At 43.8% G+C, this 27,691-nt stretch overlaps 1 long non-coding RNA gene across 5 annotated transcripts in view; it reads right to left on the reverse strand.

Annotated features, from left to right (window-relative positions):
• Nucleotides 1-26,935, reverse strand: part of LOC308073065 — a 146,933-nt gene extending 119,998 nt beyond the window's left edge. For 2 of the 5 annotated variants that reach the window (XR_013931890.1, XR_013931891.1), the window contains exons 1-2: nucleotides 8,790-12,812; nucleotides 323-1,421 (exon numbers count right to left, since the gene is read on the reverse strand). This is a non-coding gene — a long non-coding RNA (uncharacterized lncRNA). Of the gene's footprint in view, nucleotides 1-322; nucleotides 1,422-8,789; nucleotides 12,813-26,847 lie in introns of those variants that run through there. The other 3 variants (XR_013931887.1, XR_013931889.1, XR_013931888.1) reach the window with 3 other exon arrangements.
• Between the last annotated feature and the right edge of the window lie 756 nt (nucleotides 26,936-27,691).

A 27,691-nucleotide genomic window follows, 5' to 3' on the forward strand; every position in this document is an offset into this window, starting at 1 on the left:
ATAAAGAGCTCATTCAATCGTAATGTCTTTGAGAGTCACTGCTTGCTTGTACCCGCTCTGTACGTGCCCTTTACGGACAACCCAGGACCTGCCACTAGCTCTGATTTAAATTTTCAAAATTCTTTGGTAAAAAGAAAGAAATAAAATCACAATTATCTAAAGGATAGTCCCCGCTAGTCTTGGGCTCCCGAAGCCCCTGTGAAAGAGAAGCGATGGCTGCTGAACGGTCACTGCCAGGAAGCACAGAGATGCCATCACTGCTCGATCAGCCCTTCCCGGCTGATAAGACTCTCTTTAGAACGTCAAGTCAAGTTCCTCTTACCCTGATACGTTCAAGCGCTCACTGGCATGCTTCTGTTCTCCATGTCTGCCTGCAGGGCTCTGTTTCTCTCCCGTTTTTTTCCTTGACTGCAGTAGCTCCGGAGGCAGGAGAGCGTGGCCTCATCGGTGCTGCTCTTCTCGGGTACGAGTGAATCTCCTACCAACAAAGACCAAAGGCAACTTTTTAATATGAGTGTGGAACGCCCATATTCGTATTTAAATGTTCATTCTACATTTATCAATGATATGTAAGTGCCTTGTTTTGGCACATACAGAGAATACAAAAGTATTTCCTAATCACCTTTCTCCACAAAGGGCACCATTAGTTTTATTTTAACTCTATTCACACCTAAAAAATCATAGATACAAATGCATGTTTGGACACTGGGGCAAAAGGTACCTAAGACTGCCACCCTTAAACTGAGGTTTTTCTTCTTACATACTTATTTCTCCAGCTATTTGTGGGATCATGCAACCCACATAAATTAAGAAATAATAAACATATTTAAAATATTTTTATATTTATATAATAAAATTTTTAATGATCTGGGTCCTACAATAGTTCATTCTACCAACTCTTTGTCCTTCTGCTGAGCAAAGTGAAAACCTTTTATACTAATGAATAATTGTATTTGGACCCTTTCTAGCTCTCCATTACAATATCTGAATACCTCATTGCTTCCAAACATGTATTTGTTTAACAAGAAATATGAAAAGACCCTATTTCACAGGTGTAGAACTGGGAGACTAGAAGCTAACAGAAAGGTAATTCAGCTCAAATATGTCCTTGTAAGTGAATTATCAATGTATAGCACAAATACTACTGCTTGTGGAACCACAACCTACCTGCCTTGTTCGCTCACTCAAAAAAAGCCACCAAATTATTGCAGTCAGAAAGCATGTTTCCCTCAGTACCATGTTGCAGCCGCAGATTTCTCCTCCCTCTGATCCAATAAACCATTTCCAAGAAGTATTCCACATGGTCCAGAGGTTGGTACAGAAGGAGGGACTAGTGGTATGAACAAAGATACAGAAACTTGTTCATGGAGTCACCTATCTTCAAAATTAAATTTGATCTTCTGTTTTCATTTTCTCTTTATCTTTAAAAACAACAGTGAAAGGAGAAAGCAAAGTTTGGAGCACTTTCATGCAGTAAAGGAGCAATGCAGGTTTGGCTTACACAGGGAAAATTTGTTCAGTGCGGTGAAATATTCATCAGAGACACTGCATTTCTCAGAGCTGCTTAAATAGTTCAGAAAACCCATCTGATTAGGCACTTTGCAAGTAAAAAAAATCTTGTTTGTTAAAATAGGCTTTAAATGTCAAATTAACAATTTATGACTCAGAATTGAACACAAATAAATAGCCGGCTGCATACTTGGAACAAATTATTTTTTATTGTGCAATTAATATTGCTGAGATCGCTATTTAAAATGTGAATGAATTTGTCTTTCTGGTTTGAGCATTATTGGTAGCGATGGTGGGGGCAGCACTGAAAACATTTGCTGGGATGTAATTTTGGCAAAGGACAAGCGCTGGGATGCGAGAGGCTGGTTGAATACCCTGCACCCTTGGAACCAGCCTTACGGCACTGAAAGTGCTCAATTCTGCCAGCAGACGTGACCGTCGGTCCAATTTCATCCTGTTTATTCAGCTAGCAAATATGTAGTTAAGGTGGGACTGGCTGTGATCTAATTCTCCTGAGAGAGACTCGCAAATGTCTTGCCAAAAGAAGCAACAATAGGCATTGTTATCATTAAGAGCTTGTAAGTCCTTTGTTGGTGTTGCAAAGATCATCTTCTCGAGTGAACACACAAACCAGGTGGATGCTTCCCCCAAGGTCCTGTTTTAACAGTGTTCAGGCACATAGCTGGAGCTCCAAGGCATGTTTAACCATTTGCTTACAGTAAACATATGCTGAAATAATTTTCTGCATGAAGATAGCTTGCTGAATTGGAGGTCAAAAAAAAGTCAGGGTGCACTTCCAGTGTGTTTCTGGAGAAATTATGCAGGAAATTAATTGATAAATGTTTTGCAAACTGCGGTCAAGGATTGCAGCTGATATAAATCAGTATTGCTCCATTGGTTTTGAGGATGGAGAAGTTGGCTCAGTTTTTCAACTAGTTTATCCACCAGGGATAATTAAGAACAAAATGGCAAAGCTGTTGGACCTCTCGTGTGTGACCAGGCAGTTGCTTTAGATCATGCCATGTTACCGTAGGGACTTCTATATGTCATCATGAGACTGCATAATAAGGTTTAGAACAAATATAGTCTTTCACATATTCGTTGTATTATCCGTGTAGAAATTCATCTCAACCAGATGTAATTTAGCAAGTGGAGGAGGTTTCATGGTTATTGGTTACATCATCCAAATCCACTTGAGAAACAGTTTGTGAACGTCAGAGTTTGGCACAGCTTTAGAAAATTTCATAACCCTTTGGCGGAGAAAGCTGACCAGAAATATTCAGTGATCAGATTTTCAAAGGTGTCGAACCTCTGCAGCTCTTCACATTTCCATAGCAGTGTTCCAGGGTTTGACACAGCTGAGAATCTGTTCGTTATCTTCTATATATTTCTTTTATGACTCCCTTAGAAAAAAATGGATCTCTGCAAGCTGCATCTTCCAGAGAAGACAATGCGGCCAGCTTTGCCTGTGCCCTTTAGGAGTACACACAGCTTAAATGCAGGCTCATGCCAGCCTATAGGTACTGGCACCCCTAAACCACTGCCCGACTTCCCAGCCTGTACCAGTCCAAAACTTGCAGGTCTTTCTGCACTCTTGTTTATATAGCTATTTTTAAGTATGTAGTTTTAGGAGAAAAATTAAGGAATTCTGCTGTGAGCTTAATTTCTTGCCCTGTGGATTTGCATATGATTTCTACAGTATAGACATCCACTCCAGCTTTCCCTTTAAGGAGGACATTAAACCAAATTTCTGCCTCTAACTATTTTCATGAAGCATGTAGGAAGTTAATATTTTGGGAGACTTTGGCCCATTGATCATATTTGACAGATGGATACACAGATACAACACAGACACAATGATTGCATAAGCCTTAAATCCCTGAGGAGACCAGCTAAAAAACACTTTGCCAGGAGCACTCACTCATTTACCAGCAGTTACAGAACTGCAGGTGGGAGGTTAGATGGACTGCGTAGCTTTGGCTTTGGGCAGGAGTGGTTTGCCTGTATAAGTGGAAAACAAAATAGACATTAAAAATGTGTGAAATGGGAAAAAATCAGAGCTGTCAATAATTTATAATTAAGCCAGAAGAGATGATTGCATACATCTAATCTGCCTGCTCAATATGCTACGTGTTCCTATTTGTCTGGGACATACGTTTTGAAAAAAAACACCCAATCTTATTTACAAATGTTTTCTGATTGACTTTTTCAATGTTTTGTGTTTTTTTTTTTTTTTCTTTTCATTATAATCAATTTGTTCTTTTCTATTATGGCTTGATTATAAATATGGCATTTTGGCCATAGGTGACAGGACCACTCCGGGCCAGATGTGCTGGCTGCCTGTGAAGGGCTTGGCCATAGGATGTTAGTGGTATAAAGTAACAGGAAACCTGAGGAATATCATAAATCAGGCTTTTCTGACTAGGTTTTTTGTACAGAGTATAACAAAATGTATTGAATAACTTAAGTATGTGTGAGCCTCCTGCCTACCAAATTACCGGGGTCTGCCAGTGGAAAGCACACTAATTTGATGTTGGCCTCAAACAGAAAATTGTTAAACGAAAATTAGGTTTCAGCATTTTAACAAAAAAATCGGCTTGGAGTTCAGTGTTAACAGGAGCCTAAGGATTTAACGAACTGTAATGAAAATAAAGAGAGACACAATTCTTGACTTTCTAAGCCCCAGTCCTGAGAAAAGATTTGTACTTCTGGATCCCAACGCAGTGTGAGGGACAAAGCATGTACCAAAGGGTGGGTTTTCTTTTTCTCTCTCCTGCCATGGATTTTATAAGGTCATAGGTTGACATTTTGTACTTTTCTACACTTCTATTGACTCTTATTAACAATAAACAGAAGGTACCGGGCCAAAGTCATCGAATACATGACAGAGTGTTTTAAAATATTGAGCCTCCCGCAGGCAAGGGCATCAGAAGGGGCTGAGCTCAGAGGTCCCCTCACCTGGTGTCCTGGCTCCGTCCCTCCCAGTGCAGGGCACTTCAGGAGAGGTACGAGAACTACATCTGAGCTACTCCCTGTCGGGGAGCTGTTTCCAGCCCTGACCGGTGTAAGCAATCGCATTTCAGTGACACCCCTGCAGATAACCCTGCCTATGGCAGCGCAGCTCCTCATCTCACCAGCTAAAATCAGTTATTGCAAATTGGTTCATCCAAGGCTTTAATTAAAAGATGTTCTATTCTTATTATCTAGTTTGAGGTCTTAAAAGGTTGCCTGTTTCTCTCCCAGCTCTTCTCTACTCAAGTGAAGGAAGTACAAGAAGCTGAATGCCCTTTTTTTCATCTCATAACCATTCTTTTTTTTGGACACAGTCTTCTTTCAGTCTCCTCCTTTTGGCCATTTGTGGAGACAGCCTGACATGCTGATGTATTCTTGTTCCCTGAAGTATGGGTCCCACATCAGGGCCTTAGCATCCACACCTTCTCAGATGCCCATGTTTTCCCTTTCAGAAACCACTGCAAAGTCACTTTTAAACTTATTAAGTTAATAGACTTACAGCGGATTGGCCCAAGTTTTACCATTTCCTCCACACTGTAGATGAGTTCTGGTCAATTCGAGGTGCTCACTTTCCTGCCCTTCCTCTCCCTTTCTCCGTGGTGTCGCTCCATGATATACATGTACATGGACCTCCTCCTACACCAGCTTCTTATGGCTGTGAGAGCAGTTAATACATTAAATGTTAGAAAGAGCTCGTACTTGAAATGCATCCGCAAACCTTAGTCCTGGGCCATATTTCTTATACTTTTTTTTTTTTTAATATATATTTTGGTTTCTGGCAGAGATACAGGGAGCGAGTGTGGCGTGCAGCGTGCAGCGTTTCCCAGACTGTGTAGCTTGGCACCAGAAAATAATTTCTTCGGAGTTCAAAACCTGTCAGGATGCTCTCTCGAAACCGCTCCACATTTAAGACGTGTAACACTGAAATGTCACTTTTGGAGCCCAAACCGGAGTGCCTTCAGCTTTCTGATTGGCAGAAAACTGACGGTTAAGCTCCAGGGAATTTCTACTACAGCTGTAAACTTTCAAAAATACTTTGCTGCTGCAAAAACTATAGAGTGTGGTTTAAATGAACAATATGCCCTCTTCATACCTCATCGCCAGAAAGAACACGCTTTCGACTTCAGCATGAACAAGCCATGGTTTGATTTTTTAGGTTTTTTTCGCCCACACAAAACAGGTTAAGCAGTTTTTAGTCCAGTTTCTACCTGTCACACAAAAAGGACTATATTCCAGACATCTCTGGGAGGAGGAGGAGATGATACAGATGCTTGTGCAGATGTTTGGATCCTGTTCTCTTAATGCTCTATGCAGGACGAATTTAACCTCCTTATATGCCTCACAGAAGACTAGATCACAGCTCTATTCCATCCCTGGGATCTTGGAGAAAGCCAAGTCTCTAGCTAATATGTTTATGTGACATTCTGAGCTTGGCTCTCCTCCGTCCTTATGGGCCAAATCCTAATATGACCCAGTGCTCTCTCACATCAACTGGAGTTTTGCCTGAATAAAGTATAAGTTAAAACTAAGCAATGCCTCCGGGTTCCAGGCCAGCGATTCCATTTCACAAAAACTCATTGTATTATAAAAAGATACATCAGCTTCAGCCCACTGCAGGGTGGCTGTGGGTTTTTCGGGGGGGTGGGGGGTGGGGTGGTGGTGTTGGGTTTGGGTTTTTTTTTTGGTAATGATTCTTTAAAATCTGAAATAGGAGAAGGCAGGTCTTCTCCCATTCCGGGGGCTACACCCTTCCCTGACCAAACCTCCGCTCAGCAGGACCCAAATCCTTCCCGAACCAGTTGTGTCTCCAGGGGCCAGAGGTGGTTGGAGCTCTGTCCCATTGCAGTTGATAGAAAGATGTCTCCTGAGGTTGCCATGGGCTGTTTCAGGTCCTATTTACTTATAAACAAATCCCAGCTTTTATTCCAGCCTTACTTTAATCTTTACTCCTATATTCTCTCCCTGCACTTCATTCAAACCCAAGAAATGACTAATATATAGGAACAATCCTGACAGCAATGTAGGAAGAGCTAAACAGTCTTGGGAAAGGAGATGACAGCTCTCCAGCTGAAGAAAGGCTACTGGAAAATACACAGGAAAAACCTCAAGCACCGATTCCCAGTGAGGGCTGCATGCCTTGGGTTTACCTGTTGCCTCTGCAGTGTCCACACTTGTACAGCCAATTCTGGCAACATATCTCACAGTTCCTGATGTCGAGTCTCTCTGGACAGCTGGGGCTGCTGTGGGACATCGGGGCTGCCCTTTGCAGGGAATTGAGAGGAAATTCCCTAGAGGACTCTCTGCCCCTTGCACGATACATCAATCCCACGCCACATCAATGGAGACCCCAAGCTTGAACCTGTTGGCTGGATGAGCTCCTTTTGGTTGTGAGGGGTAAAAGCCTGGGTGGACTGTGGGTCTGTAGAAAACGTTGTGCACGTGGCGGTATCCCTGACACGTTGAGTGTAGTCCGTCTGTCTGGCCTCTGTGTGGGAAGATGTGCCCCTTTGCATGGGGGTCGTCTTCCCCCGAGGCTGGATGAGACACAGCTTTGCTGCTTTCTGAGCTCTCTTGCCAGCAACACTTGACATAATTTTGAACCCAGTGAAGACAAGAAACCAGTCAAACTCATCTTTGATGTTGATCTCTTACGTGTGTATTTTGGAGGTGCCATCGAGTCTCCAATCACAGTGCTTCGGCACTTTAATTGTGCCTTCTGCTTTTGAAACACATTACAGCCAAATGGCTGAGTGATCACCACAGTCCCATGAATGAGCCGGGTAAGTAAGACTGCGCATGGAGAAACCGGGAGAGAAAGAGAGACCACACAACAAGTAGTGTGAGCTGTGGGATTAGACACTGGGATTTTTCTCTACGCACAATCCACGAGGCCATGCTACCCTGTATGATCTCATGAAATAAGTATATTTTCCATCTGCAAGGAACTCCTAACAGTATCAGCTAAGAGCAAATTAGCATGATCATTAGCCACTCTTTGAGTGAGGCGGCTGCCAGGAAGCCTGTGTGTATGTTTGAGGAAGAATTCCTAATGTCTCTGTGTCTGGAGGAGTATAAATTCTTCTGTTCCCCTCCAGTAGCCTAATTAGATTTTACTCTGTTTATTAGAAGAGTTCAGTTGCTAGCCTAACATGAAATAAAATCTGCATGATTAAGAAGTCACGAGCAGTAAAGTTTACAGTATGCTGTTAGAAATTTTCCTTTCAGATCAGCAACGATGAAATCCTTTAGTGTTAAATAAAGTGAAAGCAGGAGTGTGCTTAGATCCGGCAGCCAGGATCAAAACAGAGTGTCAGGGATGGAGAGAGGGTGGGAAGGGGGTATCATGCCATTCAAATGGTACCTGAAATGAGAGAATTACCGGAAAAGTTACATTTTTAACCACATAGCAGACTGAAAGAAACATCCTCCTTTATTGATCTTCACTGTAAAACAAGGGTAGGAAAGATGCTCTTCTCCCATTTGAAAAGATATTCTTCAACCCTCCTCACCTTCTCCTGGAGACACAGCAGTATATCAAGAGCCAAGGGTCATAAAAAGATGGAATAATATCTAGACCTAAGTCTATTTGAGCATCTTCAATAGATGTCCAGATCTGAGCCCTTCAGGGCCCGATGGCCTTAGTGATGTAAAACAGCCTCCAGAGGCAGCTATATCCATTAGACATTAATTGTTCTAAAGTGACACCTGGTTTTGAGCTTAGAATAAAAATTCATTGAAGGCAATGAGATGTTTGGGGTTAGGATCAGATTTTTGCATGACAAATGCAGAGGTCTATGATGAACAGCTACTAACCGTTGAGATTGCTTAAGTTCTGAAGTACCCTCCCAGTTCCCAGGATCCATGGTGGCACTGAGTTTCCAGCATGCACCCCTCAAAACCTCCATGTAACACTAGGTACTGAAGGGTGGGGAACGAGAAAAAAAAGATATTCTCTTTCCACTGACTTCATTGGGAACAGCTGGCAGCATCACACTCAAAGTCATTAGCAACCTGCAATAAGGAATTTTCCATGGTCTTTGAGCTGATGACCCCAGGACCCCACTCAAAAAATGCCTCTACATTCACTTACCTGTGGAAAGAAAAATACAGAGTCTTTTTTTTGTGTGTCTGCTAATCATCTGAGAAAGTAGCCTTTAATTGCAAGGCAGGGTATTCTGGAGGACCTCCACTACGAGAAGCAGCCGTGTCTCATGCAGGTTTGCTGCACCCACAGCCGGAGCCCAGGCTGTCCCACCAGCAGCACTAACCTGGTCTGCAGCCACAGCCAGGATGGACTCCGACTCCTCGTGGATCGTTCAGAAACACGTTAGGGCTTGGAGTCGGGATGCACACCTGAGGACAAGGTAGGAAACCTGGTGTAGAAATTAAGTTCTGGAGGCTGAGAAAGAAAAGAGCAAGCTTGCAGGAGAAGGTTAGGAGTGAAAGGAGACTTAAAACCTAAAGCCTTCCCAAAAAAGCAAAGGGATTTGTGTAACCCAAGGGACTAAAAGTACATTTTGGCCCACGGTCTGGTTTTCCTCAGCACGTGCCCAGCCACAAGAGCCCATGTGGTTCTTCTGTTTTCCCAAGTCTTTTGAAATATAGATGCAAGAGTCTCAAATCCCTGCACTTCCCTGCATTCCTCAAGAAATTGGCCCACCAAGTAGTTGTAATTTAGGATACCACCATACACCCACGTGTAAGATTCCTTAACAACTATGCACATTTTTAGGCTCAAATATTTTCGAATTGTTTTCACTGTGCCTGAGCTGTAATTGGCTCAGTTTCCCAAGTGTTGGATCATCTAACTAGAGTGATTTTTGACTCGGAGCCCAGGCACCATATCAAAACATTTATCAATTAATCATAAAAAGTAACTAACATTGTTGTCCACCCAAGAAAAACTGTCACTTACAGACTCATGTATGTTATTCCTTATGAAAGAGCTGCTATATAGCAGTTGATTTCCTGCACAGACCAGGTGGAAAATCTGCTAAAGGCAGAGGTCAAACCTAGTTTAATTTTATACCCTTTGTTAAGAATGTTCTCCCTCTCTCTCAATAATAAAAAAAAAAAAAAAAAAAAAAAAAAAGAACCATCAGGAAAAAAAAATCCCACCCTTGTGTTTCTTTCCAAGTTTTCTGAAGTTAATTCATGTGGAAGAAAAAAAGATTAGGATAAAATTTCAAATATTAAATTCAAATGCAGGATTAATGAGTTTTATTTCAAAGCCCCAGAGGCTGTCTGGAATTTAGGACATTTTTTTAGTAGCAGACACGAGACATAGCCAGATGCAGTCGTGTTTTGGACCAGCTCAGCACAAATTTAGCACCTTAAAGGAGAAATTTTACGTCTGTTTTGTAAAGCAAACATTTCAACTTTTCCAAAATCCGTTGTCCAGAAGATATTACTGTTGCGTTGGATGAAGGGATGAATTTAAAATAATACTGACTTGTTGCTCTAGCACATAGTAATTGCCACCCCCGTCCCTGTCACTGTAGGTGATGCAGGTTCTCTGCCCCATGCAATACATGCATATACATCCTTCTTTTTTTGAATAGTATGAAGCAACCCAGATAAAACAAAATGGATTGGACCTTTTTCTGAAGCTCAGTTCAAGACAGTCCTTGCAATACTCTGCAGGAAAGAGTTTTTTGCAACTCGGTTCCTTAAAGACCAACAGGGAACAGCTTGGCGGAGGTACAAACCCAATTCTTCTCACACCCTTACAGATAGCGTGGCAAACCCATGGATGATGAGCTACTTCACACCCGGTCCCTTCGGCAAAGGAGCTTTAGGCCAAACCCGTCCCTTCATTAAAAGGTGGGGTTTTTTTATGGTCACAAAAATTAAGAGCATTCAGCTTCCTTCCCAAACAGCGTTGCACCTGAGAAGCACAAAGTCACAGCAGTGTCTCAGGCCAGCATTGCTAGTTAGTTCGATTGAGAGAGGAATTCTTGCTTTCAGTCAAGACTGCCCTTTCCTGCTGACTCCAGGTAGGCCAGTGATCCCTGCAAAGCGCAGCCTGCAGACCAGGGCAGGTGAGCTGGACCACGGTGTCTTTTGGACAGCCAAAAGCGCTTAGCCTTGGCCTGATGGCCCTTTGCCTGCAATCAAAGAATAAAACTCCAGCTGAGTTCAATGGAAGAAGGCGGCAGCCAACATCAAGTTTAATGCTTTATACATCAGCATTGAAAACTTGATGGGAAAGGACCAAAACCTTGCAGTGAACACCTTCAAACATTGGAATCTTGTATTGAAAGATTCCAATTATAGCAAGAAGAAAACACTAGCGTTTCAGTTTCGCATTCTGGCTTTTCTTCAAATTGACATACCACAGTCTCTAAATAGAACCAAAACTGAAAAATCATTCTGTTTAAATTCCTTCATTGCCTTGGAAGTCCACCTCACCTGTGGAGAATCAGTGTAATTAGCTGTAACAGGAACAGGTAATTAGGACCAGTGATAGGCAAGCTTCAGATGAACTATTCCATTTAGAAATACACTTACAAATGTTTTTTTTTTCTGATTTCTTCTTGAGCTGGAAATCCTACAAGAACAGGTTTTCTTTTCTCCACCCTCCCTCCCCTTCCCTACTAGAGAACAAAAATAGTCCATGGAAATAGCCTTGTCTCACAGTATTTCTCTTTATGGTCCCCACCAAAATTGTTAAATGTGATGGCACACAAAAATATTATGCAAAATAACAAAGGTACATTAAAAACTCTTTAAAAGTTTTGTTTGATTTGCAACTAAGTTTTCTGGTCAACCACAATTTTATCCCATCCAAACACTCAGAATCACATCCCATCTCTAACCCTTTTTAACAGCGATGGAAGTTTGAAGCTTCACGTTCAAATAGGTTTCTTTCATCCACTTGATTTTGGACAGGATGGGAGAAGATGGGCATAGTTGTCAGGAATTTTAGAACTGCCTTGAGCTGTTCTGAATGCAATGCTGAACCATCACCAAAGGAAAGGAAAAGCTGTGCAAGGCAATGGCAGCTGCACTAACTGCAACCAGATTTCACCTACATGATGCTAATGCCTCTTTTCGGTTTTTCTTATCCCTGAACTCAATCCCTGACATTTTCTCAGTATTTTAAGCTGAAAAATATTTTGAAAGTCAAAAATTTGGCGGGGACTTGGTGTCTTGCCTAGTTTAACAAAGCCATACTGTGTGGTATCAATGGCACAACTTTGTGTTTCACTTTGGATACACTAAGAAATGTTTTTATGCCAGACACTGCTTTGCACGTATACAATCTATCACTACTGTACAGTTTGACGCAGAGCACTTTTGTCCAAAAGTCGCCGCCAAAGCAGCTCTATCACTGTGACTTATTGTCCAAGGCCAGCTAAGCCAGACGTTCAGCCAAGGCAAACGCTGTCCAAAGGAAAACAGCAATCGTTGAAATGTATCCGATGCACCACCAGGATGCGAACCCTACACATCATCTTTTTTTTTTTGAGAACATATACTCTTAACACAATAAAAATATTGGGCTGTGCTCCCACCTGGACTGTACGAGTACCTCATAAGGTTGCCTAGCTGAATAGATGTGATGGTTTTCCATTCCTGGCCTGAAATTCAGCACAAAATATTCCCACAGTCCAGCGCTCATTTACATAACAAACAAACAGTGAGGCATCTCAATGACCAGAAAACAGACGCACACGAGCCAAACCTAGGACTGGGTGGAAGTCTGCTCAGTGACCAGTTGCTCCACACCTGGCTCGGGGATTTCGTACATGGTGCTGTGAGGTTTTATGGGCACTCCATCTATCATTGTATTGAGGGGAAAAAAAAACACCAGCAAAAAGAATAAAATGAAGATTTTTATGGGTCTGCGAGGAGCTAACCTGGAAATATAATTGGCACAAATAGAGCTGTTCAGCAGACAATAGCACTCTCATATTGCCACAAGTTTGTTTACCCAAACGTGGCCATCCTCATTGTGAATCCCCCACCCTCCTGGTCCCCAGCCTGGTGAGCATCCCCACTGTCCTCCAGCGGGTGGAACACAGGCACCGCTGTGATTGCCATGCTGACAGCTTTATTGCCTCCCTGACCTTGCTATTTTTAAAGAAACGGGTTATCTCAGTGATGTAAACAGGTCTTCCTCATGCAGTTATGTCATCCCCACTGCAGGGAGCTGGAGCCTTTGGTCCTCACTCACTTGTACTGTCCAGTCAGTAGTTTCAGGTGCTCAGGAGCTTATGGCACAGGTTTTACTGAAAGCTGCCTAGATTGACAAAACTTTTTTTTTCCCAAATCACTCAGAAAATACAGATTTACAATACAAAATACAAAAATCTCTTCTTCAAACCTAGTTTACCCAGATTGCTAAGAAGAGTTAAGCTACCCCAGACTGAGATCCAAAGCTTAAAAGAGCATCCTGGCTGGGGGATGAGGGGAGATGCTGATGTGAGATGCTGGGTTGACCAGGGATCAGTTAAACTTTTACTCTTGTTAGAAGTGAGAAAGTGCAAGTTTTAGCGCATGAATGAATCTCTGGAACAATTGCAAGAAGTAGGTAAATGACAAAAATGGCATTGTGAAGAATGGCATTGTTCTCCCGCTTTGAAGGTGCTCATTGCAAAGCAAGAGTGGACAGAGCTGCCAGACCCTCAGCCAGGAAAAAAAAAAAAAAGTTGTATAAGTGTTACAGATTTAATAAAGACTTAATGTCTAGATTATCTTTTCTGGAGAAGAGATGGACACTTTCAGAAAATGGTAACAGTTTGGGTTAAATTAGAGAAGTACTTCATGATTTAGTAACTGTTTATCCAAGATTCTTTGTATGTAAACTACTTAGAATGATATGAATGAAATTGAATATGTCACAGTCTGTCTCCAATTCTAAAATTCCCACCTCCACTCCTAGTTCCATAAGCAAAGTAACAACCACAAAAAGAGTTGGGCCAGCTCTGTCAGGAGGATTTTCTTCAGCTCCCATGAAAACAGAATGTCTTATTTAGTCTCAGCTAGAATGAGGAAATGAAAAAAAAAAAATTTCCTCGTGAGCTAATGCAGCCCAAACATAGCCAAAGGTATCCAAGCTGCTCCAAATCATGTCACCAGTCTCTATTTTTGTTGATGACTGTGTAAAGTAGGTTGTGAGACCCTATCACAAAACTTCCTGGAACATTTTCTTAGTGCCTGGAAGCCTCCAGGCAAACCTGGAGGGACATGCATTGAAGGAAGCTGTGTCTTCTCCCTCACAATTCCTACTGCTTAGCCCTTCGAAATGGGAAGATGGGCTTAAGTATCACTAAACTCCTACATTGCCTTTAAAGGTGATGGAGATCGGTGCATCTGAGGCCTCCAGGGAGTAGCTAGTGCTGTAAGCTGCACAGCAACACTGTTCCCATAACATCATAGCAAGCAAAGGTGAGTTAGAGTGAAAATGCAATTCAGTGGTTCATCAATCACCCTTCTATTTTGACGGAGTCAGATAAGCAAATTGAAAATGATGTCATGGCTCCCGCAGGGCACTGCAATATGCTGCCATTTGTCCAGCCAGAGCACAACTCTTATTAGTATGATATAACACAGTTGGGAACTCAATAGAAAAAACAAAGCTGGAATTTAATAAAAAAAAAACTCTGTAGCTTTTAACTCATTGCCCTTAACATGCAGAGCTACTGTAAGTGAATGCCTTAACACGAAAACTCTGAAGACCAAAGAATTAAAGTAAATGCAATCAGCAGATTACTAAATACCAATGGGAAATTTAGAGCTATAGAGCAAAATCCCAGAGCATTAAAGGATTTACCGCTTGGCATTGATGAGAAGCAAATCTTTGGATTTCCATTTCTATCCTTAATTAGTAACTGGGGTTTATTTTAGTCTAAACTGAGTCACAAAAGATAACACACCCTAAAAGAAAATAGAAAGCAGAGCAATAAACTTCATAAAGTGTCTTATTAAAAAATAATAAGTAAAAAGAATAGATTCAAATGGAAAATCAATTTCCAGCACTTCCATTTCCTTTTGTTTTCTTGTCTTCCCACCCATGCTCAGCTCTTTTCTAATAACATTCAGCTCTTTGCTAGAGAGGTTACTGAGGGAGGTAACAAAGATAGCATTTTCAAACCCAAAAGGGAGGCTCCCCTTTTAGAAGGGACATTTTAGGAGTGTTCTTGCTTCTTCATAGCTTGGGTTTCGAAAGTTTGCTGTCTCCCTGCCGAGTTCCCAGGGCCCCTCACTGGAACTAGGACCAGAGATGGATGATCTGTGCTTCTACACACCTTCAGCTCTGAAAAAAACAGCTCTGTCAAGTGGAGCATTTTTTATACGTATGCTTTGGGACAGGGGAAAGATAAGGCTCATCTGGTTAATCAGGAGAGCCCTAGCTTGGTTATCTGATGTCCCCATCTGCTGTTTGCACCATTGGTGATGTACTCCCAGGAGCCAGCTTGGCAGGGACCCCCTGTTGCTGGCAGCAGCCTGGCTGGGCTGGAGCATGCCCAGCTGCCGAGATGCACCATAGGGATTTGGGGTCCGATTCCCTGAACTGTGATACAGGCTCCCACTGCAGCAGTTAAAGCACAGCTCTTGCCATGGCTTCAAGCAAAGCTGTGATATATAAGCAGCTTGCTTCAGAACAGGAAAAGAGAAAGAGCCCACGAGTTAAACCTGAAGAAATACATAACAAAGAGCCCAGCCCCAAGCAAACCATGTGCTGCAGTGAGGAAGAAGCTGAAGTACCATCTCCCTGCTATTAATCACTCCCTGCTTTCCTCCCTTCCCCAATGAGCCCAAAAGCACATTTGTTCCCCATAAAAGTTTACTACAGAGTGCTGCCTGTGATTCCTGGGCTGAGGCTGAGCAGCAGTGCCCGGGCATGAAGGAGTAAAGAAAGCGTGGCATGTAGTAAGGCTGAGACAGGCAAAGCAGAGCCATTTAAGGAGAAAGATCTTAGGAAGTTTCTCTGTGTAGGTATGTTGCAGCACTAACAAGTTAGCAGGCTACAAGGCTTTTACCGCCCCACACCAGCCCTCTCATGCCTCAGCACCACCATCAGTCTCACACAAGGTTTCAAAGGTTCATCTACTGTCTGTGCTGTTTCTTTCTCTTCAGGCCAGGCCACCCAGCTTCTTGTCTTTGCTGTATCCAAGTTCTTCCTTCTCCAGGCTCCTCTCCCAGCCAGCCTCTCCTCACCCAGGCTCCCTGCTTCTCCCAGGACCTCTCCTTGCCTCTCTTACATCCAGTGCTCTCTTCTTTTTGGTGCTTCCTTCACCCCTTCTGGGCATCTCCCTCCACTCTTTTCATCCAGGACTCCCCTTCCATCCCCCTCAGAGCTATTTAACTGCTTAGCAGGAACCAGCCACAGCTGCACGTCATCCACGTCAGCCAACCCACCGCCCCTGAAGCCAGCCCACAGCTGTATATTATCAGTGTTAACTAACCTGCCTTCATTCCTCTACAATTCTTTCACACAGGTATGAGCTCAGTGTGTGCTTAGGGTACCAAGACTGGCAGCAAGATGTGTTTGAGCTGCTTGGTTCTGTGTCTTCCATGGTCAGAGGAAAGCAGGACATAGGACTTGTGAAAGACCTCTGGAATCATCCAATATAGCTCCTTCTACAGCAGGTACTAGGTCAAATAATTCCCGCCATAAACTCACTAAACTGCCAAAAAAAAAAAAAAAAAATTCAATTATTTGCCCTGTCTTTACCTACTGCAGCTGCTCTGGAGCCTCACTTCAACATCTTCTACTGATTTCTACCCACCTGGGGAGATTTAGGAAAGATGATAGAGACATGAGGGAATCTTAGATAAAAGGATTAAATACTTACAGCACAAAAGCCAAGGTCAGCAAGCTTTGTCCAAAAGTTAAAATATTCATAACAGGCTCATACGTGCAACAACATAACCTCTTGATTTATCTGTTTGGCTTGGGATGTGTCATGCTGAATGCCAGTGGGGTCACTCCTGTGCTAAGCCCAGTAGATAAAAGATTATCACTTGCATGAACCCGGCTTATTTAGCTCTGCTGGGTTGCATTTGCCCACTTCTTACCATGGTCCTACGTTGTCTGGAGCCCAAAATGGACCACAGCATAACTTCAGCCGTGGCTTTGAGTTCTTTTGCCTGCATTTCAAGGCTGAGGTGGGACTAAATGATCTCTCCTGCCCATGTCCTCCCTGCTGTCTACTGTCCTCCTCTGCAGTCACTATGATGTGAAGAAAGAGCAATGCTGGCTCCACCTGAGACATCACCTCTTTGGTCCACGGTTGAGCCATAGTTCAAATATTATTTCTAGAGGTCTTGCCTGGAATTCAACTTCACCTTGCCAAGCATGGCTGTAAATTTCCCTCTGCTCCCGTTCTTCCCCTGCATCGCGGTGTGGCTGGCCTGAGCTTACCCAAACCCAAAGCGCTGAGGCCAGAGGCAGGGACAAGGCTCTGCTGATGCCCAGTGCCAACTGACTGGTGGGGACAGCAAAACTGGGCACACCTCATGGGTTTGCCAGTTAGCGAGGAGCCAGCAGACGTGTGCAGTGCCTCATGTGGGCCATGGGCTCTTGGGGTCTGGGGGCTCCAGGGTCCAGATCTACAAATCTGTCCCTCCCGAGCACATTTCCACATCGCTTCACAGCCAGGGCTTCAGTCAAATCCAGCCCTGGCAGCAAACAGGTCCTCCAGGTTTATGAATCATCTAATGAGCAAAACTGCATTAAGTACACCCAACCCCAGTAGTGTCAAAGTAGGTATTCAGGACTCAAAAATTATGGTATGGCTTAAAAACAGTGAGTTTAAAAAAACCTACTTTGAATTAATTTTATTTGTCTTGTAGTGTGCAGTCCCTTGGATTGAAAACTGGACAGTGGATGCACACAAAGTCTTCATTATCAGCTAAAATTAGAGGTATGCATCTGAGAATGAACACTGGGTATAGTCACATGATTGCAGGAGCTGACTAAACTCTCTTTCAGCTAGTTGGTTCATGAAAAAAAAAGGAAAACAAAACCAAACCAAACGCCTACACCCCCCCACCCCCCAGCTTGTTTAATGAATTGCTTAACAAGTGGTGATACTTCAGTTTACGGTGATTCGTTAGATCCTTATTCTCAAGGTGATTTGTGGTGGGCTCCTTTGGAGGCATTGATGGATATCTGCCCATCTGAGTCAGCAGACCTCTTTATCTCAGGGCTTCAGCAGCTCAGTCTTTAATGCATTTTGGTTTTGTGACACCTCTGCTGTCACCAGGAGGAAGCCTGCCACAGGGGAATGTGATGGACGACTGTGGCAGAGCCATCAACTGGGACTACATCTCCTGGCTTATGGGGTGCCCTGTGCTAGCTCAGAGAGAAGAGAGAAAGCAACTCCCTCACTTGTTTTTTTAATTTGTTAAAATAACAGCTCCATATTCCCAGGGGCAAATGTCAGGAATAATTGCATGCAAATTGCACTGGAGTCATGCTAACGCACCCATTGCCACCCAAGGGCTCCTGAAGGGTTAATATCGAGGGCTTGCTGGAGTTCAGTTAATTTACAACTGGAGACCTTTATCATCTCACACTGACATTGAGGGCTCACATTTCGCACTTAATTACTTGTTCAGCAATCACGCCTGGAAGAGATAGATGTGTTTCTGTGTTTAGCCCATGCAGCTGTGAATTGTTTATTTACTTATCGTCAGGCCGGGAATGGCTGTAATTTAAAGGTTCAGATCTCTGCTACCCTGAGCGGTGCAGGTCTTCCTTTAAACACTTCCATATTGCTGCAGTGGAATTTTGCTGGAGATGCCCGTCTTCTCCTCCTGTTGTGGGTAATGGGCCAGCAGGTGTTCCTGGTTATCGGCAACTGTGATTATTTATGCTAAACAAGTGCTGCCAAGTTCACAATCATAACGAAGGACCGATGGAGATAAATTTTGGAAGGTAAAAAGCAGGCCAAGGAGATGAAGCAAGATGAATTCCAGTAACTCAGCTTCTGGGGAATGACTCGATCCCTATCTCGGCCCTGGAATAGCTGAATCACAGCAGCTTCAAACAGTGGCTCACAGCAATTCATAGGCCAAATGGTGTAATTACAATTTAAGCTGTCAAATGGTGACCAGATGGCTTTATCTTTCACACCAGAGGCCTAAGAAGTTGGTAGGTGTGACCTTTCCACATACCAATCCACCTGCACGGTGCATGAGGTCTGCAAAAGCCCGCGTTCCGGGCGCGCTCGGCCATGTGCGCTGGTGCCCATCCTTGGCTTTGATAACTTTTGAGCAAAGCTGGGTAAAATTAACAGTATCAGTTTTCACAGGGCTCCCAGGCTGCATCACCCTTAAATGCCAAGACAGCAGCCACCATCAACGTTGTTGGACTACTTCACCACACGTGGATGCAGAGGGTAACTGTAGTAGAAAGAAGAGGGGATGCCCCCCGTTATTCCCTTGGGGCACATACAGTCTTCCCGTCTACCTAGGAAAGGAAGAGTTGGGCAGGACAAGACATTCTTGGTTCAATAGCTGGCTGGCAAAATATATCTCAGAAGGAAAAGTGGTGAAACTCCCTTCCAAGAGGGAGTAGGCAAACTGGCCTGTCCATACATCCATCGGCCAGCCCGTGCGCAGGCAGAGCTGCAATGCAGGAATGCCACATGGCAGCTGTCCTTGTGATGGGCGTGATGGAGGAGAGCTTGGTGGTGGAAACAGCCTGGACACGTTGTCTAGTTCCTGGAGACTTGTTCTGGGCAAACCTCCGTCCAATTTCCCCGCAGAGACCACCTCCCAAGGTTAGGTGCTTGCTGGGGAGAAGATCCTCATAGCCCGTCCCATCGCCGAGTCTAGCTCTCTGCAGCCTCCAGGAAAACACAGCCTGGTCCGGCACCGGCCAGATCCCATAGGAAAGCACTCAGCTTTGCAGCAGGTCTCAGATTAAAGCAATATTAAAAATAAGGACTTTGGGTTTGACATTAACCCCAGGGCTGACACATACCACCAGCAGCAGAGTTCCTGCCTCAAGACTCTTGCAGAAGCCAACCTGCTTCGATTTAAAGAAAAGGCTTTCCTGTCCCACGTTCTTATGAGAAACACACATTTCTCCCAGTCCCAAGGTTATTTCTATCTCACAAACGAGGAGAAGGGGATGCAAGCTGACAGGGAACATGGCAGGAAAGGCTACTGCAAAGAGGTGGTGCTTCCTAATATTATTTTTTTCTATTATCATCACCACTGCTGCTGTAACAAATTACCGATCTCTGAAGATGGAACATCATCAAAACAGTGTAATAATAATATATAATAAACAACAGATCAGACCTTTCTGTTTTTGAAGAAGAGTAAGAAATATTTTTGGCCATACACAAACAAACAGAAAGGCAGATAATTCCAGAGTGATTTGAATTTTCTCAGACGCAGATATACAATCTTATGTGTCACTTCAGTAAAGTGAAAAAGAAAGAAAAGAACCTAGATAGGTATAATTGAATTACAGAAAATCCTGGAATTTGATGAGAGATAAAGTTACCACTAACTCCCTTAAAAAAAAAAAAAAAAGAAAAGAAAAAAAAAGAGAGAGAGATGACATTAAAATGTCAAGAAAGCAGTGAGCTGCTTAATTGAACGTTCAGTTTTGGGTGCGTTCACAGTCGTGTCGGCAGCGCACCCATGTACACACTGAAGCATAAACACTGCAAAATGGAAAGAAACCCAAACCACAACTTTTACAAAGGACTGAAATGAACAGCTCAGAAATGCTGCAGGATTTACAAAAGAGCATTGCAAGGCAGAAACAATTGCTAGCAAAACCTGAGCAGTAACAGCCCTGTACATTCAGGCGTGCCGGCGCTGAGAGGGGCTCTGCGGGCTGGATTGGTGCGGGTGGCACAAACGAGTAGGACCCAGCCAGCCCCCAGGTAGCCACCTCCTCAGTGACCCACTGACACAGAAAATGGAAAGAAATAACTTATTTCTTTCAGCGTTTTGCTGGTTTTCCTCCTTTTTTGATTTTTGCTTCTGCTGATTCCAGTGCGATAGGTAGCGGCAGCACGGGTGTTCAGGGTCGCAGCCTCAGCTTAGGGAAATGGGGCTTTTCAGTGAATTATGAAAATTTAACTCAGATGAATCTTGCCGCAATTGAACAGATATAAAATTACAGAAGGTAACTATTGGCTATAAATAAGCTTCCCAGGCCATCAGAGGAATTACTGCCAAGCTGCAGATAACCTGTGAGCAGAGAGATTAAAGGCAATGGGCGCACTGAGCTATTTTGAAGGCAAGCGCGGAGGGGAAGGGACAAACATCCCTCCCGCCGGCTCCCCGGCACTGCCACTTCAGTCAGGCTTTTCCACACTTCGTGGGAAGTGAAAAAGTTTGCCGGGACCCTGAGGGGCTCTGAGGAGACAAGGCGAGCTGGGGAGGATGTGCCATGGTCTTGCTGGGTGCCACAGGGCACCAGCCCAGGTGTAACAAGTACCAGGAGGAGAGAGAGGACCCTGCACTGCTGTGGCACCCATATTATTTCTGTCGTGAACCCACATACCACTGGTTATTGCAGTCAACTGGTTCAGTAATAATACTGTTCTCAAATGCATTTTTTTGCACCAGGCATTTGTAGCGGAGCGCTGGAGAAGAGGGACTTCTGCAGGCGATGCCTCCTCGGCTCCGGGACCCCAGGGCAGAGGGGGGATCGTGCGGTCTGGGGCTTGCCACTGCCCCACATTTCAAAGAGATTTTATCTGCCTGGCATGGAAGATTTCCCAAACTGTTTATATTAAGAGCAGCTTTTGATGCCAGCAATGAATATTACTATATTACTGAAAGGAATCAAAAGCTAAAGTGCTTGCGTGTACAGTTAATCTATCCAAACAGAAAATGTTTCTTAAAAAATTACGGCACTATTTTTATAACAAACCTCAGCCAAACTCAAAACTGAATAAATATAATATGTTCTTTTAAAACCGATTTATTTTTTTAATCATGGGCAAAAATACTTTCCTTGCTTTCATTCATCAGCTAATACTTCACCCCCCCATGTTCGAACCCGGAGATCTGCCCGCGACGGGATTTCTGTTTCGGAGGCACTGGGGCTGAAACACCTCCCGAGGCTGGCGGGGAGGCGGATGTGAGCACGTTAAGTTAGCATCCCAGCCAGCCTGTGGTTTCTATCTCTTTTTAACAAAACCATGAAGAAGGCAAGAAAATGCCTCAAAAGGGCCAGTAGCAATGGGAAAGGCAGCCACCCTAAAACCCCGATGCACCAAGAGCCTCAATAAAAGCAGAGCCGTGTTATTTCTGCAGGATTAGGCATGGGCATCTATTCCTTCTGACACGCTGTTAAGGCAAGAATACAGAGCTGCTGTCTTCATGGTATTAAAAACTGGCCTGTCGAGTCATTACCACAATGTAATTTCCATTGCTTAGAGCAGTTTGGCCCTTCCTTTTTTTTTTTTTTTTTTTTTTTTTTTTTTATGCTATTATTATTATTATTATTACTATTTTATTTTAACCAGAAGAACTATGCAGAACTTTTCCTGGAGTTTTTGAGCATTTATTTAAACTTGTGTTGTTGCCCAAGACCACAATTTGAATCTCTCCAACCTCATCCCACGATCTTTTACTCCCCTAAACACGGCGTGCATCGGATTCTCTCACGAAGAGGAGTTAAACCAAACAGGCTGCAGTGTGCAAGTACTCTCAAATGTAGTTAAAAATTACTAGAGGAGACGGCACTGGGTGATGAATAGGTGAGCGGGGAAACCTGACCCCTGAGAGCTTACATATCCCCTTTTTGTTTGCTTGTTTGTTCTGCTGAACTTTCCAGGAGTTTCAGCTGCCATCAAACCCGGGGCCTTACCGTGCTAGAAAAAGCCATGAAAATGCTTTAATTCCATATCACCACATTGGTCATTTGCCTATGTATTTTTTAAGAGGGGATGATTCGGGTTGCAAACTGTCATAGAAAAATATATTTAAATTTCTTCCATCTGATTTTCTTGTATGAAAGAGAAACTGTGTTTGGGTGCTGTGCCATTCCCCCAGCATCTGTGCGCTGCTTATTCTGCTGCCCTGCTAAAGGTCAAAAGCAGGTAATGTATGTCAAAATTTCCACAGACTGGGGTAAGCTCTGAGGTTGTTGACTTTGATATCAGTTTTCTTCCACCCTGGGGGGGTGGTAGGGGGAAATATCACTCCAGCTCCTCATTGATTTTTCATGGAAATTCACCAATTTCTTCTATTTTAAGATCTGGTCTCTGATTTCTCCCTGATTATCATATCCCTCTGCCCCCAAAATGAAGCCCTGCTTTGTTTCAGCTCGGGATGATGATATCATCATTACTGCACTGAGCACAGGGCAAAAATCCCAGTTTGCTGGATCATCAGTGCTGAATGACAGAAGTTACTTCAGAAAAACAAACAAACAAACAAGCAAAAAAACCCCTAGTAAATACAACTTGACAAAAGAGGAAAATAACGAAAGAAAAAGTTACGCAGAGCCTGCAATAGGAACGTGACATGCCTGTGCCTTTGTGCAGAGGATGCTAATTAGCTCAGCGTTGCAGAATTAAGCACTGTTATGACTTTAAATGCTCCTTTTGGAAATCACACTTTGCTCCGGCTGTGTTTGTTTTCTTTCAGCTGACCGTCACTCTCGTCCCTGGCTTCAGCCCTTCTGGTTTTAGCTGCAAGCTGATACAAGGGGGGAAAACTGCTTTGCATTTCTAGCACTGCAGATAAAACGAGATGAACTGATGGAACGAGCCACGTAACTTTATGGTGTGTCCCCCTCCCCGGCTCTGCAAGGGGCAAAAATGACCTCCAAACAAACAAAATGTTGGTCGCAAACATGCTTAATTGGTGCAGAACTAGATTAGGAAGTTTCCATTGGGCTCCTGAAGGTTTAAAGCCCCTTTTTTTCAGATATCTTAATAGAGATGTTGGTATTAATTAACCTCTTGGGCTCTTGCAGATGTTACAGGGAAAGTATTTAAAACTTACATTGTAAAATATATCTGGGACACAAGCACGCTATTTATTACTGCTGAAGTCCAGAAATCTAAGGTATTAGAATTATTTTTTTTATTAATTGTCATTGACTCGCATATTCAACTAGAAGTGTCATTTTATGCCCACTACATTAATTAAAAAAAAAAAAAAAAAAGCTATTGGAAACTTTACTTGTCAAAACAGCCAGAATATTCCCTCCCATGAGAGCACAGGAAAGCACTAGGGGTTATTAAAAGAAATCCAACAAATCAGACTTTTAACATTTACTCAGATAATTAATCCAGAGAAAGAGAGAAAGGTACAGCAAAGAAATGAAAGCAGGAAAAAAAATTGTACTATAAGAAAATTTCAGAGCCTAAAATAAAAATATTTTTTTCTAGATAAAACAAAACAAATGCTTTAAAATTTATTTAGCCGTTAGTGTGCATAGATATTTAATTATATATAGCAAGCTAACATTTCCGATATAGCCTACCAGTCATAACTTTGAGAAAATATACAGTTCAGTCTTTGTGAATCAGGGTGTTTTAAAGCTGTACAGGTAAACTCCTTTAAATGCAGTGGTGTGTGATTAACATACAAATTTAATTCTTTAGAACATCTTTCCCAAACGAGTATAAATGTGAAGTCTGCCCTTTAAATTAATGTCAGCAAGAAGTCAGGGGAAAAAATAAAACAAAACAAACAATAGCAAACAGTTTGAGATTGATTCTGCTCTTGCTAACCTCATTGTAAATAAGAGACTGCCTCTAATTTAGCTAATAAGATTTCACCAGTGTAAATTAAATTATGCTAATTAATTTATGATTTAAACAATCTCTGTCTTTGCAAACAAAATAGATTTTTTTTTAACAATTAAAGGATTTTCTCAAATTAAAAAGAAGTGCTGGCATGAGATGTAAAAGCAGAACTACGGACAGAATGTCACTGTGAGTAGAAAAAATATTTTTCTTCATTGATTTATATTTAATTTATTATTTTAGAACTTTAATCATATTTATTATTTAAAATTGCATCTATAATCTCTCAGATCAAACCCAATTTGTGGAAAGCATTTTTCTCATTGGCATCACGTCTTTGCGCAGCATACAACATACCCACCATCTGTAAGTGCGTAAAATTAATTTGCCAATGCATGTAGCTACCCCACGAGATAAGGGCTGAATTACCAGGGGTTTGAACCTTTAGAAAACAGGAAAGGATTGTGTATAATCTGTTATACATTATAGTTGATTGTTATGGTTTTTAAGTGTTCTATAGTAACCAATTATTTTTATAATGCCTTTAATTGCATAAAAAGCAGATACGATGTGCACCACTCAGGGCAGGAGGGTACTGATTTTCATTCTTGACACAGAAACCTACCCGATAAAATTTTTAAGCTGAGTGTTGATAAACCAAATGGTACTGTAAGTATATAACAAGTGCTGAAAAGATAAATACGCTTTCAATTGCAATGCAAATACGTGTCCCGGCAGCAGAAGGTGACCAGTGCACGAAGCCACTTTCTCCCTCCCGCACTGCCAAACTCGCAATGCCATCTAATGGAGAGCGCAAGCATCTTCCCTGATAGCGATCTTTGCTTAGCTTCAACAGCTTTAAAAAAGCCTTTACAAAGCAATAGTTTCAATGGAAGAATAACAAAATCCTGTAGCAAAGGCTGGACAAATATTTTGATTGCCTTGCTAGATGTCAACACTTGAAATGAGTAGCGTTGTCTCAACCCATCCCTGTCTCACGGGCAGATGCACGTGGCCCCTAAAGTACGAGTCTCGGTTTTATAGGAGGTGCAGGGCTGATGCGGTAGCTTAGATTTATTATCTTCTTAGAAATCCCCCATTCCTGTTCGGCAGAAAACTTGGAGACGTGACCCAGTTGCGACGCAATGTGAAAATACACTCTGCTGCACTAATCCCTGCTCTCTGACGTGTGGTCATGACATGCTTTCATCTTCCCCATCGCTCACCCCCCCGCGCCCTGGCTCACGCACCCAGGCACGCACAGGCACACACGCACACGGCCACTCGCAGAGGGATGCACACAGAGAAACCGAGACAGGGGCGCAGAGACAGGGAATCAATATGCCCTTGCCTTAAAATGCTCTTCACATGTTGCATCTGCTTTCTGCAGCTCTGCAAACACCTCGGTGTGTGAGCACCTTCCCAAGAATGCTTTTATGTACCTATCCGTAGGCAGGCGTGCATCCCTGCTGCCAAATGCATGCACGGGGATCTATACACACATATTTAAATATAGGGGTGAATTACACTGCATTTTCACCCATGCAGCAAATAAAACTCGACCAACTTTTAGGACTGGCTCCCAAACCAGGCAGGCCCTAATTCGAAGATGATTTAACATTTCCACCCCAGTTAAATGTCCTTGGGCTTAAGACTATCAGAAAGTGGTTTGCGTTTTGGTCTCCCCTTTCCCAGTTGCAGCTGAACAAAGCACCATTCTCTCTGACTCGTCTGTATTTTCCTTTACACTGTACCCAGGGTTTTCCTCTAATTTGTTTCTGTAGGGCCTGATCCAAAGCTCCCGCTGATTTCAGGAGGTTTGGGATAGGGCCCTGCGCTTCTTCAGCCCCTGACCTGCTGCAGCCAGGTCTGAAATCAGTGCTGATTCAAGTGATAAATATCAGGCCACACAAAAAGTAGTTTAGAAGGTGGGCTGGGGGGAAAAGGCTGTAATTTTCTGTAAAGTGTGCTGTCCATATGCCAAGGTTTGCACCCCCACACCACCTATGTCAAGCATATTCTAGTACGGTAAGGTTAGAGATAAAATTCAGCTATAAGAAAGATGCAGTTTTAAAAGCAGCAGGATTAAAGACAGCAGTTAAAGCCAGTAGAGCTGGGGGCGGGGGGGGGGGGGGGGGGGGGGGGGGAGGGAAGGCAGCAAACGGTGCAGAGTAGCTTCGCTGCTCTCAAAAAAAAACCCAAAACAAAAAAAACCCATGTAAAATAAGTGCAGTGAAACCCAACAACAGAAAACCTGAAGCAAATAAAAGCGAGTGGAACAGATTTCCGTGTTTACTTTTCTTTCTGCAGTTGGATCCCTTGTCGTAGCCACAAGAGCTGCAAGGGTAGGACGCGAAATGGGAAATAACAGACAGGGAAAATTAAAAAAAAAATCTTTTAAAGCAATTGAAGGCAAAGGAAGCAGACCCAAAGCCTCCAGCCTGGGCCAGCGGAGCTGGGAGATCGGCGGTGCCGCTCCCCAGGCTCCGTCCCGGCAGCCCGGCGGGGGCTGCGGGCAGCAGCGCGGAGCGGGGAGGGGACGCCGCAACCCCCGGCCCGGAGGGGAGGAAGAGGAAGAGGAAGAGGAGGAGGGTTTCGGGACAGGGAGAGGGAAGAGAAAAAGTCCAGTACATACAGCTCGATGAGTCCACCAGCCCCCAGCCTCTGCTTCTCTCTCTCTCTCCCTCTTAAGTAAAAAAGGAAATGCGGTTCTTTTTTTTTCTTTCTTTCCCCCCCCCCCCCCCCCCCGAGTCAGAGAAGGAGCCCTGAGGAAGCTGGCAAACCCTCTGACCAAACAATCAACCGAGGAAATGCAACACATTCGTGCGAGCCGTGCGCTTTGACAGGGAGGGGAGCGAGGGCCGGCGGGCGGCGCGCAGCGTGCCGCGCAGCGCAGTGCCTCTCAGCGCAGTGCCGCTCAGCGCAGGGCAGCGCAGCGCAGGGCAGTGCAGCGCAGGGCAGGGCGCTGCGCGCCGCGGGCACTGCTCCCACCCGCAATACCCTCTCACTGCTGTGCTTTTACCCCACGCAAACATCCCCCGCGAGCTCCAGCATCTCCCGCGGGTGCGGCCGCCCGCTTTCGCTTATTTTGCTGGCTGCGGCGGAGCGCAGGGCAGGGGCTGGGGGTGTCGGCCGGGCTCGCCCCCCGAGGGGCTGCCTGCCTGGCAGAAGTGCTGACATCAGCCCATCAGCCCCGACACGAGCTGAAGGGCAGCTCCCCGCACCGCCGTGCAGGGTGCACAGCCCTTCCCCAGGAATGCTCTGCCCTTCCCACGGGCTGGGATAAGCAGGATGGAGAAAGGAGCTGGTTCCTTGCTGGCATTTCTTTTAGAAGTGCAGTTCACACAAGGATGAGTGTAGCCAGGAGAGGGTTTGGGGGTTTGTTGTGGGGTTTTTTTGGTTGTTTTGTTTTGGGTTGGGTTTTTTTGGCTTTTCTATCGCCTCTGCTTCTTCTAAGTTTTCCACAGTTTACCCGTTCC

The sequence above is a fragment of the Falco punctatus genome, assembly GCF_963210335.1.
Source record: "Falco punctatus genome assembly, chromosome: 14".
Lineage (NCBI taxonomy): Eukaryota > Metazoa > Chordata > Aves > Falconiformes > Falconidae > Falco > Falco punctatus.